Genomic DNA, 16,259 nt, shown 5'->3' on the forward strand with positions numbered 1-16,259 from the left:
AGTATTAAAAAAAATTCCGACAGGACTAGACCTATTTGAGAGGATATTTCTAGTGGTAAGTGTGTTTAGAATGAAGAAAGGTCATGGGTTCAGGTCACAGGGTAGGATATTTAAGTCTGCGGAGAGGACTATGGAATTTGGTACTACAGAAGTCAACACCAATGTTTCCTCTAAGGTGTGTGCATGTGCACTCAAACACATCTTTTGTTACTAATGCACAAAAGGTAGTCACCGTCTACCTCATTGGCGTGTTAAGTATCTTTCATGATCGTACACAATCACATTTCCTCTTCTGGTTTCTGATGCAGATGGTGTTGACAACATGTAGTTTGCGATGATTTGTCTGCAGATTGCAGAACTGGCCTATTTATACTGTTTTTATTGAAGAAATTATTGATTCACTATGTTGAATTCTAAAGAAGCATAGAGCATGAAGTGCAAAAGAACTGCTAATTCATTTAAAGCGAAATGGCTTAATGAAACAGTAGAAACTGCTCTACCGAAAGCTCATGAGGTCAGGAACGTACACCTATGAGAAATATTTATGTACAATATAGAAAAAGGGGTTACCTGCATGTATTGCTGGTGGGAAGAAGTGGAATGATATTTGGAAACTTGACTTTTTAAAGCACCTTTTAGCAAGCAAATCACAAATGGACAGTGTGTAAAAACTCCAGCAAGAAAATACTTCATTACCCACTACAGGCCTGTTACATATGTGTTATAAGAGTGCAGATGAACGAGAGCGAAAACAATCAAACCCAGAAAGATCAGAGTTCTTATTGACAGTATTTTGCTAGCTGTTAACATGAATACCACTATATATAAAATTCAATGCACACAGGTTGCTGTCACTGGGCAAAAAATTGCATTGCACAAGAGCTTTGCACATACTGGTCATTCGTCGTCGTGGCTATCCCTTGAGGTCGAGGATGATGGTCTTCATTCTGAAGAAGTTGCCCACAGAGTGAAGACGCCTGTGCATGTATTTGTTTAACGTGTACTTGATGTTGCACTCCAAGGAGCACACGATACTTCACAAATCAACCAACTGATTCCAATGGCATGGAAACCACGACGATTGGAGCTGATGGATTTGTTGCAGCCTTCATCCGCCTTCACAGCTGTTGAGTTCAAAGTAGCTTCGTCCACCTGGTCCACCGTTGAGGCCTTGGTTGGATTGTTCTTTGTCAGGGACTTCACCCTTGACCTTACCACCATGGGTGACCCTACCAGGAGCATAGCTCCAGACGGCATTGCTCTCGGGAGCACAGGACCACACAAGCTTCTCCACTACGACAAGGTGACAATCCACGGAGAAGGTCATTACAAATTAGAGCGAGCATTGATCAACACTGAATAAATTTATGAAGTAGATAGATACATTCCCAAAAGTCAACAAAGACTATATGAAAAAAGCTATAATATTAAGCTAGAGTCTCATCTGTGATTATGTTGAACAGTTCAGGCTTGGTGCATGGGATGGCAGGGTGGACTTACATCTCTACCAAAGGAGTTGTAAGGCGCTCCTTGCCACCGCTAGCCTGCAGGTCACCCTTTGGCAAGGTGGTTGTTGAGCAGCTGATGCATATCACAAGTCCTGGTTATTTGACCACTGACACCAGATAGAAAATCTCTGAAGTGTATTGATAATGCCTGGATTCACCCGTCTTGTAAAGACACTGCCCAGAGGAAGGCAATAGCAAACCACTTCTGTGGAAAAATTTGCCGTTAGCAACCAAGGTCATGGAAAGACCATGATCGCCCACGTCGTACGACAGAGCACATAACGGACAAATGAGCAAGCTCCTAGGACCAGATGCTAGTTTTGTTCTCAGACTTCTTTAAGACAATTTCACTATTTAATCTGGCTTGTCTGCAACTCAATCAGAATTGTGTGAAGTTTATCCTGCAATTTGGATAGGACATTAACCAGTATTTATTTATTTACCCTCATGGTCTTGAATGTATTTTAAACTTAATGAAATACTTCTGAATGGTTGGAAACATGGCATTTGGCATAACAGCTGCCATATGCAGTAATGTTTGAAATCAGATCATTGGTTCTCATGAAGATGACAAAGGGACTGATAAACTAGGACCGAGTACTCTGGATAATTGGGCCACTCTTTTTCAAGCGCTTTATACAGCAGCTGGGCTCTTGGTTTAACATGGAGAGACAAGCAGCTGCAGCTACTGGAATCTGGTGCAACAGACCATAGGACCATAAGATATAGGAGCAGAATTAGGCCATTTGGCCCATCAAGTCTATTCCACCATTCCATTATGGCTGATACATTTTTCCCTCTCAGCCCAATTTCCTGCCTCCTCCCCATATCCTTTCATGCCCTGATTACTCAAGAATCTATCAACCTCTGCCTTAAATGTACCCAATGACTTGGCCTCCACAGCTGCCCGTGGCAACGAATTCCACAGATTCACCACTCTCTAGCTAAAGCGATTCCTCCTCATCTCCCATTCTAAAAGGCTGTCACTCTATTCTGCTGGAGAAAATTGGTGGGTTGACCAGCATCGGGGGTGGGGGGGGGAAGGATTTAATATTTTGTGTTGAAACCCAACATCAGGACATGGTGATGTCAGGTTTCAACTAAAAATGTCAACAATTTCTTACCCCCCAGAGAAGTTGCCTTTCTCTTTTCTGAGTTCCTCCACCAGTTTATCTGGTGCTCTTAGCTTCATATTTCATTCACTTTCACATTAGACCATGAGACTAGATTTATACTCAGCGGGACTCAGACACAGAATCTTTTGATTTAAAGGCAAGTACACTGCTGACTGAGCTACAACTAAGTTTAAGGGGAAGCTGAAGAGTTCATAGAGTTATAGTGATAGAAAAGTACAGCACAGAAACAGGACCTTCAGCCCATCTAGTCCATACTGAACCACTTAAACTGCCTACTCTACTCCCATCGACCTGCACTGGGACCATCGCCCTCCATAGCCCTACCACCCATGTACCTATCCAAACTTCCCTTAAATGTTGAAATTGAGCTCGCATCCACTACTTGTGCTGGCAGCTTGTTCCACACACTCACGACACTCTGAGTGAAGAAGTTTCCCCTCATGTTTCCCTTAAACTTTTCACCTGTAAGAGAAAGAAATACATACAACAACAATTTGCTTCAATATGGCACCTTCAACACAGTGGAATGCGAGTGATTCTCAGCAGTACAACCAAACAAAATTTGACTTTGAACTACTTAAGGAGTTAGAAGAACTGGCTACCAGAACTGCAATCAGAAAGTAGGTTTTTAGGATCATTTTAGAAGGTAAAGAGATGTTGAGGTTTACTGATGGAATTCATGATGTAGGACTTTGGCAGCTGAAGATACAGCCATGAATAATGGAACAATTCAAATCAGAAATGCTCAGGAGACCAAAATTGTTATAGTTGAATAGTTGAGAATTGTAGGAAAGATGTTTCAGTGGTAGGGAAGAGGAAGGTGTAGCGTTGTTATGTTAATGTTAGACTATGTGTAAAACTACATCTCCTTTTTAAGACATAGCGTATATTTCAACTTGAAGATTGTGAAGTAACCCTCGGGTGCAGCAGTAATGAAACCAATCAATGTTTCATATCAAGATACCTAATTGGTCTACATGATTAATCACTGAAATCATAGTTGAAATAATAGAATTAATAGTTGCAGTTTGTAATTGAGATGACACAAAAAGGACTTTGGAGTGTAATTGCTATCAGACAACATGTTTTTTGTGTATGTCTACCAGCTAAAAATAAAATTAGCTGTGATTTTAAAAAGATGGTGTTTCTTGCAGCTGCATCTGTAGCTGAGTAACTCCGCTGTTGTAACCATGCCACTGCCGAGCAGACAACTGATTCTCACACTTCAGCTGATTCATCTGAATCGGTGCAAGTGAACTGAAGCTGAACATGCATGTTCAAATAAGCAGGAAATCTCTGTTTGTGCGATGCACCTTCACGGCACTTGCCGGTTGTTGTAATGATGATGGGCGTACGTTATGTGTAATTTATGTTAATTTATTTAAGTTAATTTATGTTTGGCTTGTACTGTGCTGCCGCGGCAGAAAGCTAATTTTCATGGCATTTATATCCTGTGTATGTATGCCGGCGATAGCAATAAACTGGAACTTGAACTAACCTCATGGCAGTTGGTGTGCATGCCAAGGCATCGCAGGTCGTGTCCTGCTGGGAAAAGCGTTTTTATTGTGAAAGGAATAATAACAGGATCCAGCAAGAAGGCGAGACCATTACAGCAGAGGTAGGCTGAGAGCTGCAGGATATTAACGTGACTATCTCACCAATCACTACTGGTTACATGGGAGCAAAATCTCCAGCAATTACACATTTTACACTAAATCTCGTGGCGAGCGGAGCGCTGCCATTCATCTGCAGATTCTGAGTTTATTTATTTCCCGGTACTGTCTGTGTGCGGCTTGCTTATTCTCCTTATAACTACAACAATTTCCTCTGACACCCTAGACACCTGCAGATCGATCAGTTAATTGGCAACTATGAATTGAGTAGGTCGATTGTAGAATCCAGTCTGAACTGATTTAAAAATAGCATTCATTTGTATCAATGCTCAGACTCAAAGGATGAAGGACCTGTTTTCATGCCACAGGAATCTCTCACTGAGGCAAGGTGAAGTGTTTTGTCGTAGAAGACAAGATAAAGAAAAGGAAATAATTGATCAATAGTGAATGTCTGAGATTAGTTTATGCAAAATGTGAATTTTCTGGTGTTCCCTAAGATTGTTATGGCCTGGGTGGGGTGGGGGGGGGGGGTAGAGGGATAAACTCCCATTACCTTTTAAATGGTGTCTCAAGTTGCCTCTGGCAACCTAATCCAGCTCCTGGCCTTCATGTGTGGTTTAGCTACTAAACCCAGTGGAAGCGTTTCTTCTGATAGGAGAAGGGGCAAAGGTGGATTACAGGCACCTTACAAGCAGTTGCCTTGGGCAGATGGGGCTGGTCAGCCAATGTTGGCAGCTCATCCAGGAGAAGGAAGCTGCCTTGCTGCTGTACCCAGTCGTGGGGAAGGCTTTGGAAGTAAGCCACGAAGAAATCCAGAGCTGGTGTCCCTAAGGCAGTCTTACGCTGAGTTCGATGCTGAGTGGCATCTCCTGTGACGGCGCTGTTGCCAAAGTGTACCAGTTTCTGACATTTCTTTGGATTCATCAGCTGCGTGGAGAGAGAGGGAGGCCTGCTGCATGGGGAACAGCTTGCTCTCCATGTTGTAGATCCCTGGCTTGCGTATCAAGTAGACAACTAGGGTGCAATATCTTTGGTCGTTCCTGACAAATGGAGAACCTCATGAATATTCTGGTCATGAAGATGAGCAAGCTGAAGTGCAGTGGTTAGCAAAATGCTTTATAGCACCAGTGACCCAGGTTCAATCCCCACCACTGCCTGTAAGGACTTTGTACTTCCTGCCCATGACCGCTTGGGTTTCCTCCAGGTGCTCCAGTTTCCTCCCACAGTCCAAAGACATACTGGTTGGTAGGTTAATTGGTCATGGTAAATGGTCCTGTGATTAGGCTAGGGTTAAAAACAGGGGACTGCTGGGTGACCCAGCTCGAAGGGCTGGAAGGACCTATTTCATGTCGTATCTCAATAAGTAAATAAAACAAAGTAGGAAGATCACTATCGCTTGAAGGGAATAAACAAGTCAATGTAGAATGACCATAAGAGTCTGCTGGGACTAGAACCAGAGAAGAATAAAAGGAGGGTAGAACTCTCACAGCAAGCTGTCAGCAGGGAACATTCAAATGAGAACAAATGCCAGTTTTAATGAAGTAAACAGAATGTACACAGTCATATTATTGTGCTGGCATCTTCCCCCACATAGTGGAATGCCCTGCTAAGGGAAACAATGCAAGTCATTTGGAAAAGGCAACCATTTTGCAAAAACTTATGATTCAGCAAACTGATGGTGTCAGATGTTATTGGACATTCATCAGAGAATTCAGCCAAAAATGAAGGGAATATATGCATCTCACAAATGAATGCCTTGGTTAATATTTGTGCACCTGTTAATATGAGTGACAAACCTTCATCCATCCTGCTCTAACTCAAAGAAATGCTCAGATGTTTCCTATTAATAGTACAATTCTCTTGATGGCTCCAATAAAGTTTTAATTGTAAGTACCACTAAAATATAAGTCAAGGTGACTTTGAATGTAGGTTAAGTGACACGGTGAGAAAGGCAAATGCAATGTTAGCATTCATTTCAAGAGGACTGGATTATAGAAGTGAGGATGTAATGTTGAGGCTTCACAAAACATTGGTGAGGCCTCACTTGGAGCAGGTTTGGGCCCCTTATCTTAGAAAGGATGTGCGGAAACTGGAGAGGGTTCAAAGGAGGTTCACAAAAATGATTCCAGGATTGAATGGCTTGTCATATGGAGAGCGTTTGATGGCTCTGGGTCTCTGTTCACTAGAATTCAAAAGAATGAGGGGTGACCTCATTGGAACCTATCGAATGGTGAAAGGCCTTGATAGAGTGGATGTGGAGAGGATGTTTCATATGTCAGGAGAGTCTAGGACCAGAGGACACAGCCTTAGAATAGAGGGGCATCCTTTTAGAATGGAGATGAGGAGGAATTTCTTTTGCCAGAGAGTAGTAAATCTACAGAATTCATTGCCACAGGTGGCTCTGCAGGCCAGGTCATTGGGTATATTTAACACAGAGGTTGATGGATTCTTGATTAGTCAGGACATGAAGGGATACGGGCAGAAGGCAGGAGACTGAGCTGAGAGGAAAATGGATCAGACATGATGAAATGGTGGAGCAGATTTGATGGGCCAAATGGCCTAATTCTGCTCCTATATTTTATGATCTTATCTATGAGGTTCAACACAGCAACATTTCCTCATATGCAGTGACCGTATAGGTACTACCAACTAACAGTATCATTCATAGGTTCTGCAGAACAACACACACAAAACGTTGGAGGAACTCGGTAGGTCTGGCAGTATCTATGGAAATGAATAAACAGTCGATGTTTCAGGCTGAGACCTTTCTTCATGACTGGAAAAGAAGGGGAATATGCCTGAATAAAAAGGTGGTGTGAGGGGAAGGTGAAGGGTGAAGCCAGGTGGGTGGAGAAAGGTCGAGCTGGAGAAGAAGGAATCTGATAGCGGAGGAGAGTGGACCGTAGGAGAAAGAGAAGGAGGAGGGAACCCAGGGGTAAGTGATAAGAAGTATAAGGTCAGAGTGGGGAACAGAGAAGGAGGGGGGAATTTGTTTACCGGAAGGAGAAATCAATATTCATGCCAGCAGGTTGGAGGGTACCCAGATGGAATATAAAGTGTTGCTCCTCCACCCTAAGTGTGACCTCATCTTGGCACAAAGGGGGCCATGGATTGACACATCAGAATGGGAATGGAAATCAGAATTAAAATGTTTGGCCACCGGGATATCCTGCTTGTAGCAGATGGTGTGGAGGTGCCTCGTTATTTGCAAAGCAGTCATAGAGCAATTTATCAGTTGTGTGAACATAGATGCAGTGTTAAGACAGTGCCACCACCAGTGTCAATGGTCTAACGCCATGTTGCTACAGCATAGCCACTCAAACATGAAAATGGTGATGGAAAAAAGCATTGTTTTGGGATTTTACATGGACACTGCAAAAAGATTGCAAAGGAGTCACGATTACATCTACCTCAAATATTACACTACAGGATAACCTAACTGTCATCACAAACCCAAGAACAGAACACAGTGGACATTGATGTCAAGGATTATCAAAACATCTTGAATATTTAATAATTTTTAAGGAAGAAACGTGGTTCCAGAAATAATTGTTGAACACGGCATCAACAAATGCCAGGTATGTCAAGAAGACTTGATGTTAAACCTGCAAGAATCAACATAATTGTTGGAATTTCCCCAAGGCTCAATAGGTAACATAGTTTTTGATTTTGTTAATCTAAACACTGTTGATAATTTGCTTGTACAGTACTGTGCAAAAGTCTTAGGCACGTATACTCTATATAGCTAGGGTGCCTAAGACTTTTGCACAGTACTATAGTACGTTTGTAATTTTATGTATTGCACTGAACTGCTGCCATAAAAAAAACAAATTTCATGACTTACCTGAGTTATGATAAACCTGATTCTGATATGGGTCTCTAATGTGGACTGAGAGTGGGAATGGGGCAGGGAGAGGAGAATCATGGTTAGGAAAAGGGAAAGGGAGCAGGAAGCACCAGAGAGACATTCTATAATGATCTATAAACCAATTATTTGGAATAAAATGGCCTTGCCTGGTGTCTCAGGGCTGGGTGTGTCTACATCTGCCCCACCCCTGCCCCTGGCACACTTTCTCTGACACCTGCTCCACACCCCTCCCATGGAACTCCTCCCTGGCCACTCCCAACATCTTTTGTTCCCGCCAGATTTACAAACTCACTCTCCGCTCCACGTTGACAAATACATTGTGCAAAAGTCTCAGGCATCCTAGCCATATATATCTACTGAAGACTTTTGCACAGTACTTTATGCCTTTATATCTATAGTCTTTTCCCCATTGCAGAAATTCCCTGTTTTATTATCACAACCCAAATCTGCCATCTCCAAGGACAAATTTGCCTTTGGGTTATTTGGAGCTCCTCAAAGAACGAGGACAGACAGGTAACTTGACAGGGATAGAACTTGTTTTTTGACTCACCTTGCTGACCATCCACCAGTGATAAAGTGGTGTATGCTGAACAAGATATATCACAAACACCAAAAGCAAGTCATCCCATATCAAAAAGAAATTGAAAATAAGATTGCTTTGTTTTTATAATTACTAAAGTACAGAACAGTGCTACATCGAGTGACAGAAAGATCACAGGGTTCGATTCCCACTGCTGTCTGTAAGGAGTTTGTACGTTCTCCCCGTGACCGTATCAGATTCCTCTGTGAAATCCAGTTTCCTCCCACATTCCAAAGATGTATGGGCAGTAAACTGTGGGCTGGTTATGTTGGTGTTGGAAGCATGTCGACGTTTGGGAACTGCCCCCAGTATGTCTTCGGATAGTATTGGTCGTTGACACAATTCATTATAGGTTTTGATGTTTTAATGCACATCTGACAAATAAAGCTAATCTTGTCGTACTTTCATCAGTGGAAAATCATTTTTCAAAGATATTCTGTACAGTAGATAACATCTACTCCGGCCTGACAAGATAACAAAAAAAATGAAAGCACAGGAACACTTGATGTTCTGATCTGTGCCATTAGGATCCTGGATGGGTTTCTTGTGAAACATAAAACCATGTGGGCAAGCAAGGAACGTCATATGACTTACAGATATTTGGCAGATCCAGGATCACTGCATCACATTGTTTGCAAAGCACAAAATGCACCATTTATCAACGCATTCTAAAAGCCATCCACTCCCTGTGAATCCAAAATAACTTTAGAACAAAAAGGTTACTGAGTATTGCCAGTTGTTGCTACAGGAAACAACCATCCTCACATTTAGAAACCACTGAACATCATCCTTTGTGTGAGCATAAGCCTTCCTCTCATCTGCTTGTTAACAATGTGAGATAAAGGCTAATAAATTTGGAATATTTATTTAAGTGGCACAAGAAGGAAGCAGTATGCTTCATTTTTGTTATGCTGTTTACATGCATTTCTTTTTTAAGAACCCATTTATAGTTCATCATTAAAAGTATGTGTAGCTCTGAGAAAACCCTTATCTTGGATATGTTATTTAACAGGTATGGTGTCATGAGGCATTGGCTTATTGCAATTACATTTCTAACATTATAACAATGACCACAATTTACTTCATTGGCTGATAAGGCTTGGAATATCTTAAGTTCATTAAAGGTGCTAAATAAATGCACAATTTTGTCTTTCATTGTTCTGAGCACAAGGCAATCATAAAATATAAAGTGTGCTTACAACTTTGCTACTGGAACTGGAGTGACAAAGCATAGGCAAGTCTACATTTAATTCATTCATAGTGAGTTCTTGGTATAAAGGAATGAAATCTGCAACAAGGCTTTTGAAGCTGATGTTGTTGGCACCTGGAATAATTAAGGCTGTTACATTGCAACATTGCCTATACTGTCCAGAACACTGGGTCCTGGAATCAGATGACCTTTGTGAGCAGGAGGCATGAGGGTTGGTCAGTCCCTGAGCCCAGAGTTCGAGGCCGGGAGTTTGGGGTCCCTTCACTGGCTAGTTTGGGGCTTGATGCAGAATCAGAATTTTGCTCTGCGATGTTCTGTTGACCATTGTGGCCATGCTGTGCTGTGCTGTGCTGGAAGGTGGGGCGACACCTGCAGAGTGTCCCCATCCTTAAGTTTTTTTGGCTGTTAACACAAATGACACCTTTCACTGTATGTTTCGATGTACATATAATAAATAGATGAATCTGAATCTGAATATGTATAGTTGAAAACTACTTAATTAGTTGTTAAGTTTCTGAAAACAGGGATAGATTGGGGGAGTTGAGGTATTACACACTTGTGAAGTCTGAGAAGAAGATTCTGGAAGGCGACGGTGCCAGTGAACAATGTGATCAAGGGCAACTGCTTCAGATGGTTCACAAAACTACTTCCTTCATTTCTCTTACATCTTTTTTTTCAAATGTGGTTCTGCTACTGTTAGAGCCAGTAATCTACATTTTGGTGGTGTGTTTTTGGGCTGATTGAGTGATCTGGTACTTTGCTGTCTAGAAGAGGGTTCCAGAAGGCTTCAAGTGACCTAGAGGCCAAGAAGCCTGGAGACAGGGAGCGAGCCCATGAATGACTCCATTTCTGCTCTCATCTCCCGAAGGAAGGTCCCTCTCTTCCTCTCGCTCAGTGTTATTGGAAAATGGTGCCGGAGTTCTGGATCTTGTGTGAGGTTTAATCGATGCGGTTTGTGGATTGAACTCTGTAGTTCACATTATGATGTGTTTCTAGTTATTCTTTTTTTATTGCTATTTTTGGGCGAATTGATCTGGGTGGCCTGTGAATAACAAACTGAATATGCTAGACGCTTTCAAGTTTTGTGTTTTATATTCTGTGTTTTTCATTCATTTAGCTTGGTTGTTGCCATTTGTGTGATTCGCATGGGGGTGAGGTTTGAATTTTTTCTTTGAACGAGTCCCATGATTCTTCTTTGTTTCGTGGGGAAGATGAAACTCAGGATTGTACACTGTATACACACTTTGATAATAAATGTACTTTGAATCTTTGAATAAGTGAAATACATGCAACATGCGGGGAGAAGAATACACAAAGTGATCAGTTCGGAGTTCAGAACACATTCACGTCGCACCCCCCTGATATCAGCCTCAGCAGGGTAAGCCACGTAACATACACACAATTTGGCTGGCATACTGTGATGATCTCAAACTCAAACCGAGTTTCCAGACAAAGACGAAAGAAGATTAAAAATGAGGGCTCCAGCATTAAAAGTAACACTTAAACAGAGCCACGGTAACAGAGGGTAGCAGACGGAACATATGTTTCGTGAACATGGGACGAGCAGGAGTGAATCAGGTGAAGTGAATCTGTCGATCACTTGTCCATCCAACTCAGACAGTCTGTGCAATTCAACACTTGTCTCAGTCAATTTTAGCCTCCAGAGGGAGGTGTGACTAGACTGGAGGCCGAGTTCATCAAGATTCATCAAAAAGAGTGAAAGTAATTACCAATTTTTATAAAACGACACTTTATAAGCTAAAGCCTGAACTCAACACATCTGTTTTAATCAAAATCCAAAATTTCATTCGCCCATTTTGTTGCATTCCTCTGCTCTCTTCCCAAAAAGGTGAAAAAAATCCCTCTGATGATGCATCGTTTTCAATTAGCAGGTGATTAGTCGGCCAAGCTTTCAATCATTCTGCATCTTAATCACGGCTTTAAACAATTATGGCTGAATATACCATTTTATAAACTTAAAAACTATTAAAATTATTAAAAACTAATTTGGAAGGATTTTTTCTTATTTAACCTCTTTTATATTATAATATGAAACTTCTGTTATCTTGGATATTTGGTTCCAGTACTTTGTTTTTTTTATTTATTGAAATAATGTGGAATAAGCCTTTCGAGGCATGTTGCCCAGCGACTCCCGATTAACCCTAAACTAATGTTGGGACAATTTACAATGACCAATATTAACTAGTACAACTATGAACTGTGGGAGGAACTGGGGCACCTGGAGAAAACCTATACATTCCACGGAGAGGACATACAGATGACGTTGGAACTGAACTCTGAACTCCGACGCCCTGCGCTGTCATTGCATTGCACTAACTATTACACTACTGCGGAGCCTATAGTACATATGAACTCTTTCAGGTGAGGTCAGCCCTAACCCCAGTATGAAGAGCTTATCGTTGGGATCCTCATTATGTACAGGTGGGCACGTTGCAAAAAGGAATAAAATCGTATGCACTGCTTCGATGTAAACTGCATGGCCGGCTTGGTGCCTGCAAAGACTGCAAATACTTATCACTACATTAGTCCTTCATTCAGGATCACTCGAAGTACCAGCTGTGGCTTGATGGGCAGCATCCTTTCAAGACTGCGCCGTGGTAGCGTGATGCTATTACAGCTCGGGGCGTCGGACGTCGGAGTTCAATCCCAATGGTCTCTGTGTGGAGTCTGTACTCCACATGGAAAGTGTGGGTTTTCTCTGGGTGCTCCAGTTTCCTCCCACAGTCCAAAGATGTACCACAAGCACAAGGAAATCTGCAGATGCTGGAATTTCAAGCAACACACATAAAAGTTACTGGTGAACGCAGCAGGCCAGGCAGCATCTCTAGGAAGAGGTACAGTCGACGTTTTGGGCCGAGACCCTTCGTCAGGACTAACTGAAAGAAGAGATAGTAAGAGATTTGAAAGTGGGAGGAGGAGGGGGAGATCTGAAATGATAGGAGAAGACATTGGGGGAGGGATGGAGCCAAGAGCTGGGAAATAGATTGGCAAAAGGGATATGAGAGGATCATGGGACAGAAGGCCTAGGGAGAAAGAAAAGGGGGAGGGGGGGAAAGGGGGGGGGGAAGCCCAGAGGATGGGCAAGGGGTATAGTGAAAGGGACAGAGGGAGAAAAAGGAGAGAGAGAAAAAGAATGTGTGTTTATAAATAAATAAATAACAGATAGGGTACGAAGGGGAGGTGGGGCATTAGCGGAAGTATTGAGAAGTCAATGTTCATGCCATCAGGTTGGAGGTGTACTGGTCAGTAGGTTAATTAGTCCTGTGATTAGGCTAGGGTTAAATTGGTTGGAGCTGGCAGTGTGGCTTGAAGGGCCGGAAGGGCCCGTTCCCCATGAATCTCCAAACCAGGGATTCCCGACCTGATCTCCAAGGACCCTCAGTTAAAGGCAGGTGTCCGTGGCATAAAAAAGGAAGGAAATCCCCTGCTCTGCACAATAAATGCTGACACAAATAGATAATTAACTAAAGACATAAATTTAAAAAATCAAGATTGTTTAACAATTTCCTGTACAGAAGCGTAAGAAGAACAAAATAGTTATTATTCTGGATGTAATGTAGCACAAAAAATATCCACGAAAGATAAAGAACATAATAACAGTAATAAACAAAACACACAATAAATATAAATACATAGGATAGCTTATATACATAGATTCATTGTATGTACATAAAGTGATGCTAGGCATCAGGTGCATAAGGTGACTGACAGGAAATAATAAAGTTGTGGTGGAGTTAGTGGGTGGAGGTGTTGATCAGCCTGACTGCCTGGGGAAAGTTGTTTTTGAGTCTGGTGTTCCTGGCGTGGATGCTGTGTAGCCTCCTCTGCATCGTTCGATCATGTTCTAATCTGACAGTGCGTTGCAGTCTGTGTGAGGAGTGGCGTGCCACACAGTCCCTCTCTCGCTCCGCGCCTTGTAAAAGCCATGAAAAAGACATCACCATGGACGCACACATGGACACGCAGACGCACGCAGGCACACGCCAAGAAAAAAGATATACTTCTCTTTTGTCATTGTTTGCAGTCTAACAAAATGTAACTTTAACTCAAAATGGTTACTTTAATTGTGTTTGGGTGAGAACATGAGACAAAGCAAGGGAATAAAGTCTAGAAAGGAAAACAGAGAAAAAGAAGATAAAGATTATATTTGTGACACATGGTGGTCACTCAAAGTCTATGTCTCAACTTTGTATTGAGACCAGATTTTTATTCTAGTAGACCATAATAGATCTAATACAAATGTGCAATAAAATTTAAGTATTTCTTGTATGCTTCCTCTGGGTACGTGGCCAAAGAAGATGTCCTCTGCATGTCATTGGATGCAGGGTACTCACATGCAGGATAGAAACATGTAGAATCGGAGATTACTATTTGGCCATTCTGCCTGAAACTGCTCTTTGAAATAGCCATCCATTTTATTCTATCAAATACGTGAGTTATAACCAAAGGAAAATGTGGCGGAGTCCCTTAACACTTTCATGCAATGATGCTTATTCGGTGCGTCAAAAATCGAACATAAAAATTTAGTGAAAATAAAAAAAAACTCTCAATATTTAGAAAAAGATACCTACCAGCAAACCCAATAATAGCTCTGTACTTATCCTTGTCCAGTGTGAGCTCCTGGCAGTCCTGATCTCTCCCTCACTGAAGTCGAACAGCTCCTTTTTTCAGGCACCAGGACGTACCATCTTTAATTACCAACAAAGTTAACTAGGACTACACATGAATTAGAATATGATGCACCCCACAATGTGGTTACAATCATATTACAAAATAAACAGAAGTATCTACCGTAAATACAGTGTACAAACAACATATACACATTTAAACATCCTCATTATGAAAGAAATGGAATGTTGCACTGTATATGGTGGGAAAGGCACCATACAGCCAACAGAGAACATCAGCTTGGTTTAAGACCATAGTCATAGTCATAGTCATAGTCATACTTTATTGATCCTGAGGGAAATTTGGTTTCATTACAGTTACACCAACCAAGAACAGAGTATAAATATAGCCATATAAAACCATAAATAATTAAATAATAATATGTAAATTATGCCAGGAAATAAGTCCAGGACCAGCCTGTTGGCTCAGGGTGTCCCATTATGAGAATATAGCAGGGAAGCCATTGAGGTGTGCAGACTCAGCACATGACTGCAGAATGACAAGGCAACGTTTGGTGACAGATTCTTGATACGTCAGGGTATGAAGGGTTACAGGGAGAAGGCAGGAGATTGGGGCTGAGGGGAAATGGATCAGCCATGATGAAATGGTGGAGCAGTCTCAATGGGCCAAATGGCTTAATTCTGATCCTATATATCATGGTTGTGCTTGTGTGTGTGTGTGTGTGTGTGTGTGTGTGTGTGTGTGTGTGTGTGTGTGCGCGCGTGCACACGTGTAAGGAGTGCATTTACTGAGTGCTCTGCATCACATATCCCATTCCTTATCTATTTCCCGATACTCGTATAGAAGTTTTCCATTCAAGTACGTACTAAGTACCCTTCTGAAGCTCCTATTGAACCTATTTTCATAATTCTTTAAAATAGTGTATTCTAGATCAAAAATTACACACCGCTTAAAATTAATTCTCTTCTCCCTTCTGGCCAATTACCTTCACCTTATGGTCCAATCATCAACTGTTCAAACAATTCAAAATAGCACTTACAATGAAGAGGATTTCTAAGCAGGGAAAATGGCATCAATAATGTCAACCTCTTTGAAACATTTTGTCAAGTACAGAGCTATAATTGAGCATTGATAGCTGAAAGCCCTGATGCATATGGTTTATTTAAAATAAGGTGGCAATCAGTTGGGAAATAACAAGGAATGGCATCCAAAGTTCAAAGTACATTTATTATCAAAGTATATGTACTGTATATAACCTTGAGATTCATCTCCTTGCAGACAAACACCAACCTATGTATGAAAAAAAGAACAACTTGTGCAAACAAACAAACAAACAATAAATAAATAAATAACACACTGAATATGAACAGAGGAGTCCCCAAGAGTGAGTCTACAGCCGGACACAGAGACATTTCAGCACTGAGGTGAGTAAAGCCTTTCAGAATATTGAGCTGAACACAGGTTTGTCCATTTAAGTTCATTTAGCGTAACAGTTTTTGCTGGTGTTTACATTCCACGAGCCTCCTAGTACAAGATTTACAACATCTCACCTCATCAGCAGCACATTCTATTCCCTTAGCTCTTACGTACTGTACTTACGATGTTTCCTTTGAAATATAGATGTGCCATTTCTTTGGAAGGTTTATCTAGTGCAGGGGTTCCCATCCAGGGTCCATGGAGCCCTTGCTTAATGG

General features: G+C 41.6%; 1 long non-coding RNA gene across 1 annotated transcript in view; it reads left to right on the forward strand.

The window, feature by feature from the left end:
- Positions 1-4,077: 4,077 nt before the first annotated feature.
- Positions 4,078-16,259, forward strand: part of LOC140190558 (uncharacterized) — a 50,316-nt gene continuing 38,134 nt past the window's right edge. Inside the window, exons 1-2 of the long non-coding RNA XR_011883633.1 lie at positions 4,078-4,262; positions 15,844-15,989. This is a non-coding gene — a long non-coding RNA (uncharacterized lncRNA). The remainder of the gene's footprint in view (positions 4,263-15,843; positions 15,990-16,259) is intronic.

This window comes from Mobula birostris, chromosome 30, assembly GCF_030028105.1.
Source record: "Mobula birostris isolate sMobBir1 chromosome 30, sMobBir1.hap1, whole genome shotgun sequence".
NCBI classification, from domain to species: domain Eukaryota; kingdom Metazoa; phylum Chordata; class Chondrichthyes; order Myliobatiformes; family Myliobatidae; genus Mobula; species Mobula birostris.